A 7,338-nucleotide genomic window follows, 5' to 3' on the forward strand; every position below is an offset into this window, starting at 1 on the left:
TAGATGAAAATCATTTGAATGCTTCCACTATCATCTCCCAACATCTCAGCTGTATGGCCTCTATCTTGCAAACCATTTAAAACTCTGACAAGGTGCTCTGCAGCTGTGTGGTCACTCTGCTCTGCTTTATATTAAGTAGATCCTTTAATTAAATTTTTTCATGAACCCTTTCAAGGTGGATGCTCTGACATGATAATGTTTAATAAACTAAGAATTAGCTGCAAATATGAAATAGAAATATATATCTTATATCTAACTTTATTATATTCATACTTACCTTAAACTCTACCCATCTTTCGATTTCTTACCTTTCCTCTACAGGATGATTATGTTCTTTCATCGCTTTAGAAAAAGTAAATTTGCCCACTTTCCTGTGTCTTAATGAATAAAAAGATCTATCATGCTTGTCTGCAAAGTAAAACAATGAAAAAATACAAAAATAAACTCATTTTAATTTTTAGCCATAATAAATGTCTGTAGTAAAACAATTTCAACCATCTTCATCAGAGAAGCGTAATCACCTGAAGAGCAGAACTAAAGCTAATGTGCATGGCAAATAAAAATTGGACTTGGATCACTCTCTGTAGGTGTCAAATAGCAAGTTCTCTTGGCAGTGGATACATGACAGAGCCAATCTAGAGTACTTATTCAAATCTGCAGGAGCTGAATTTATTATTTAATACTATTATTTATTTTTTCTGATCTCTCTTTGTGCATTGGATGGTGGCACTGTGCACTTCATAACCTCACTGCTCTCTCGTATTCCTAATAACTGTCAAATGACTCTCCTACACAAATTGTCCTTATTTGAGAGTAAACACTAATATCCATCATCATTACAAGCCTGGCATGATACAGCAATATCACACAATTCAGTTATTGAAATCACACCTTCACTGCTTAATCAATTTTAGAGATGAGCCTATATGGAAACAGCCTGCCGTACAAACAATGGTACTTAACTGCTCTAAATAATTGAACTGCACTAAGCTACCACTACTGTTATAATGAGCTAACATTAACATTAAATCACTGAAGTTCTCCACAGCTTTTCAGTTTACAAATTTGGAGTCAGACACGAGTTAGGTACAGACAGCCAGCAGTGGGGAAATACCATGAGTTTACACTTATTAACATAAACTAAGCAGCTGTAATGTGAGCTAATCCTAGCTCAGCTTGCCAGAATGCCACTGCAAATATAGAGTTAGCAAGCTGTTAACTAAGTCAGCAAGCTAACTTTAGCTCAAACTTAACAGGTTTCGCCCAACTAGCTCAGTTCACCAAAACCGCCATTGCACAGCTATTAAGCTAGCTCAAATAGCTTTTACACAACTTTTCATTTCTCCAAAAAAAAACATTAAAATACAGAACTAGCTCACTCTTTATAGTTACTGATTTAAAAAACCCTGATTAATACCCTATGATTTAAGTTTTAGCAATTAAAGCAATATTTTGCAAGAATTGGTATTTTTTGTTCTTGGGCTCTAGTTTCTGAGTTTAATTTTTTTTTACACCACTGTCAAAAATACAAATCATGCTTTCAGCCCCCCTCATGTACAGCTGTACACGTGCGAATTGTTGACAAGCTGAAGGATACAGAATCCAATTCCCCTTCGTGTGCACGCACGTCACACAGCCATATGGACAGTACAGATTACACTTGAGAGTTCTGTTTCTATGTGTAAACAACCGTGAGTGTAATCAGAGGAGAAAGAACCATGTTGACCTGCAAGGTAGAGTAATATTACAGGATTTTATTACAGGAGGTTGCTAACTTTCAAAGCTTATTTGGCATGATATTGACAAAGGCTGACTTTTTGGCGTGAGGTGAATTTATTTTTTTAACCTGTCTTGCATCATTGTATCTATTTAAGCTCTTGTCAACGAGTGATAGCCAATCCGAGATTTACTCTCGTCCAGTCTTTTGCTCTGTCTCTCTCTCTTTTTCTCTTCCTCAGGTAATGTCGTCTTCTTCATCCTTGTCGGAGCTTCTGCCATAATGTCCTTACTAGGAATACTAAGCTTCTTCTTTTAGCTAGCTGAAGACTTGTAATTGTCATTGTGTGATGAGCAAAGCGCCATGCAGTTGTTGCGAGAGGTTTCCTGCTTGCTCCTCCAAGGTTACATGACGCTATAGCAGGCATTCCAGCCCCGGAGTGGCAAAGACAGAGACACCATTCTCCCTATTATAAGTCAATATACCATCAAAATGATTTTGAAGCTGTCATTTTAAAGTAAAATTGTTCCATAATGTTGCTTTATTCAACTGATTACTGAATCACTTCACCACCACCTCAAAACCTCATCAGACCAATGCATAATTTCTACTCTAATACTTGCTTAAGCATCCAGTTGCCTGTTGCTCCAATTGCAATTTTAGGTTGCCACACATCAGTTACCTCTGAACCTCATTTTCTTTATTGTCTGTTAGCATAAAATATGTTTGCTAGCTAAGTTGGCCAGCCAGCAAGTAAAGGTTATTTTTTTTCAAAATGGCTCGATATGCATTAACACAAGCATTAAGGACTTTGGTGTTTATGTCAACATCTCTTAGTTAACACTATTGAAGTATGGTAAATGGCAAATAATTGTCTAAAATTCAACTTTACACAACTTAGCTACCAAAATTATGAGGCAAATTCTACTCACTCTTCTCCAAAAGCAATTGCTAAAATTCTGAAATTGTGCCTTTTCTGCAACCCTGCGCTCTAACAGGGCAGCCACTGACAGACACGCGCATTTGTGTTTGTTTGCCCCTTTTCTTGTTGTGGTACAAATAGCTGTAGCCGATGCTTCTTGCACCCTGGTGCAAATAGACACTCTGATTATTGTTTAATTAAACGGCCCATATCCTACATTTTTCTCATATTTTATTGTTTTACATGAGGTCCACTGGTAATGTTTGTGTGGTGTTATTTACAAAAAAAAACAATCATAATAAAATTTTACATCACCATTTCTTCCCTACCTCTGTTTTTCCTTAGAATTAAAAACTTGTTTTGTGCCTTGTAGACTGATACATGTAAATAACCTCTGTTGTGATTGGTGGCCCTGTATTAAGCCACATTCAAAACCCAGTGTAAGCTGAATAGGAGTGGCTAAAGTTTGTAGTTTACACTGAATAGGCAGATTTATGTAAAAGCATTGGTCCTGAGATAGATAAAAAAAAGCTTTTCGCTGGGTTCGAACAAGAGCCTGAAACCACAAGCATATTGTGGTGTCAGCAGGCAAGTCACTTCAAGCCATGTACTTTCACTCCATGGAAGACACTAGCCCACTCAACTAACCCACCGCCCAACATAAAATAGCACAAGAACATGTACACATGTTAAGCTAACAACAACAATTTATCTACAAGAAATGTCTCTCATACTACAGGCACAGTGCCTCTCGACAGCCTCTATGTGTGGCCTCTTTGCATGGACATGCCTCCCACGCTCCCACAGCAGCACAAGTGGAGGGAAGTCACAACACTGAGAGCTCCAGTAGCTCCAGTTTGTTTGTCCTCTCACATTCATTTGCCACTAAAAAAAAGCACAGTTACTATATGTAAGTAACCTAATCCTGTAGACTATGCTTGGATGGACAATTTCTAGATTCACACTGTGCAAACAGACATTTTTTAACCAGCATAACAGGAAACTGTTATAAACCATAACACCACATTGGCTATAGCTGTGCAAGTTAGCTGAGCAGAACCTTCTTTCAGGGAGATGAATTAGTTCATTTCATTCACTCAGAAAGTGTCGTCACTGTAACAGCAGAAACAACACGATGCAAAACACACACACATTAGCACATTTTTTAACATAACTTTATTATTTGTCACAAAAATGAGATACATTATCTTTAAAGGATAATTTCACCATTTTTTGTATAAGTCAAGTTATTCAGAGTGGCCTTTTTCTAGAGAAATACTTTTTCATTAGATGTTTTGAGGGCTCACAAAAAGACACACACACACAGACACACACACACACACGCACACGCACACAGTGTTTCATAAGGGATCCAGACACTGCTTCTAATTAGTGAATTCAGCTACTTTAAAGTGCACCCATTGTTGATATAGCTGTTCAACTGTGTGCACACATATAATGTCCATAGAAAAGCACTGCCAACAGAATGGGACGCTTTACTGCAGCACATGAGACTAAGGTCATTATACCCAATGCCAAGTCTCAGCTAGAGGTTTATAAATCTCCCTGGCAGCGGGCTGTGGGGCAGTCGAACGGCGTTCTCCGGAGACATGAAGCTCCATCCAGCACCTTCGGGATAAGTTGGAGTTCCAGTTTGTTCCAGAACTAACCATTCAACATCAGTGCCTGACCTCATTAATGCTCTTGTGGCTGAATCCTCACAGCAATGTTCCAATATCTAGTGTAAAGCCTTCCCCCCAAGAGCAGAGGATGTTTCTGCAGCAAAGGGGGATGTGGGCTGAGCAAACGCCCTATTTGTAGTATTAATTTAATATCTTTTATTTCAGAACAAAATATTGGATGAACAGATGCCTAAAAACTTTTGGACATATTATGTATTATATATATGTTCTCCCTGACCAAAAGGTTCTCCTTCAAAACCCCCAAACTTGGCTTTTTGTGGCACTTTTCCACTAGAGTGTATGTAGCATCTGATGGCAGTAAAGCAATAACTCTATGCATGTCAACCAAGTTAACGATTCCATAGCAAAAACATGTGCATGTTGTTTTACTAGCAGTAAGATCTGCAGGTGACTGTACCACATGCCTCAATTTATTACTGGTAGTAATACTACAAGTAGTTGTAGTAATAGTAGCAATAGTAGTAGTATTAGCAGTAGTAGTAATAACAGTAGCAGTGCTCGTAGTAGTAGTGGTAGTAACAGTAGTAGTAGTAATAATAGAAATAGTATTAATAGAAGTAGCAGTAGTAATGGCAGTAGTAGTGATAGTAAAACTAATAGTAGTGGTAGTAGTAATAGTAGTATTATCAATAGTAGTAGCAGTAGTAGTAATAGCAGTAGCAGTACTAGTAGTAGTGGTAGTAACAGTAGTAGCAGTACTAGTAGATATAGTATAAGTACTAGTGCTAGCAACAGTAGTGCTAGTAGTAGTAGTGTTAGTAACAGTAACAATAGTAGTAGTAGCAGCAGTAATAGTAGTATTATCAATAGTAGTAGCAGTAGTAGTATTAGCAGTAATTAGTAGTAGTAATGGTAGTAGTAGCACTAGTAGTAGCAGCAGCAGTATTATTAATTATTTATAATATTCATTCTAGCCATGACTCCGATGTTCATGCCCTGGTGAGTCTTAGAAGTCTAAAGCGGTTTCCTAGAAATTATACACATCTGCAGCTCTGTCCTCCATCCCTCCCTCTGCCACATCTGTAAGCAGGGAGCCTGTCTGGCTCAATATAGATACTCTCAGCCCTGTCTGTCCTTCAAGTGGTTAGTACAGTCCTTTACCCTAGCAATTACAGAATGGTTTCTCTAAGGGTGCGGCAAAAGAGCAGAAATAGGCCTATAGGTGCTTATTTTCCAAACCTCAGCCCCTCCAATCTGACAACCACGTGTCCATATGTACAGATAGATAGATATGGGGGTAGCCATGGATAGGTCAGTAATAACAAGATGGGGTGGTCCAGGACTAGTCTAGTCTTTGATTATAAAGGGGGTTAATGGTACAGTAGAAATGTGAATACAGGAGACAAAACAGAGCGATTGAACTGTAAATCCACACTCACATTCATTCACTGTGTTTCAATTTTTTGACTAACCTCTGCACATAAACTAGATTTTGGTCCAAATTCTGAGTAAAGCCACCAAAAAGACTTTAGCAGAACAGTGCTCAGTATGTTACCGCTATTACAACTAACTCGCTTATTAATTCTTTTATGATGACCTGCAAGTGAAGGTATCGTTCAAAAAAATATTGAGCTAAGAAATGAGTTTCTCAAATGCCTTTATTTGTTAAGTTACGATAAAAGTAATTTTGCTAATGTGGGAAAATTGTGACCCTATGATATCTCTTGTACATATTATTCAGATAAAGTGTTTTAAACACAGTTACTTATTTGTAGAAATGATAAAGCTGAGATTTGGGTTTATATCATTATCTGTTATATTACTAAGGTTTCATAGTTCAAAGGCATTGAGTGTACAAAGTAACAGAAACAATGTATGAGAAAGGAGTTCAACTTTAACCCATTAAAATCCCAGGCTTATTAAATACTAAGGCGTATTATTCTATAACTACATAGACTTCAATGCAAACTGATTGAGGTATTCTTAGGTTATAGATGTGTGTTATAAAACTTTGGGCCTGGCCATTTAAGGGATTAAAGTCACAGTTACAAAGGTAACTACACAGGTGTGTCACAGGTGAGATTCCATTTAGCAGCATGTGTCTACTATAGAAGGGATCCGACAATCATCCACCTTAATATACAAGTTTTCAGTAACATGACATAAGTAAAGACACATGACTCGAATGAATGATTCACTGAAAAATCTAATTTACACAATTTCCTCCTTACTGAAAATAGTATATTAGCCAAGACACTTTTGCTGTCCAAAGTTTGCTTCCTAAATTTTACACTATAGTTACGATGCTAAAAAGTAAGGGTGACAGACATGTATTAGATTAGCCTCACAGCTCAACTGCAAAACTAAAGGAGCAAACTTTAGACACCAAACATGTCTTGGCTGATTGACTACATTTGGAGTAAGAGGAGAAAACTGAGTAAGTTTGATTTTTCAGTGAAACATTCCTTTATGTAATGTAGCAAGTGACATGATGCAACTAATGAAGTTCCAAAGAGGAAAGAGGTCTGTTTTTGTTCCATTTAACTCAGTGCACTCTTATCATAGAAGCCAGTGGGAAACTGTCCTTTGGCTTCTATTATAAATGTATCTTAAGTGAGCAGGTTGTCTGTTCTTTTCCTAAGTGAAAGGAAACATCACAATTACTGTCTATAGCAATGGACTGCATGCTACAAATGCAAAAGATTCAGATTAGTTTTGTATCAAGAAGAGCAATGACACAGCTAAAGTACTGTGCATGCTACATAACATAAAAAAAAAAAATCCAAGAGATTACGTGAATACCAGAAAATACCAGCAGTCAGTCTATCAGTGTTACAGTTAAAGCTCTGTTTTTGTTGTTTATCAACTTGATCTTAGGCTGAAGACATGATAGAAATCTAACCTTTCAGGAAAGCAAAATATTCATAGAAAATACAACTTTACATTTCTGTGTTTTTATGTTTACATCATCTTTTCCTCCAAAACACATACACAAAATACAATTGATATATTTTTGTATTTTACCTTTTTAAAGCACATCTGAATCTTTAAGGCCT

The sequence above is a fragment of the Colossoma macropomum genome, unplaced genomic scaffold (assembly GCF_904425465.1).
Source record: "Colossoma macropomum unplaced genomic scaffold, Colossoma_macropomum, whole genome shotgun sequence".
In the NCBI taxonomy this organism is placed as follows: Eukaryota; Metazoa; Chordata; class Actinopteri; order Characiformes; family Serrasalmidae; genus Colossoma; species Colossoma macropomum.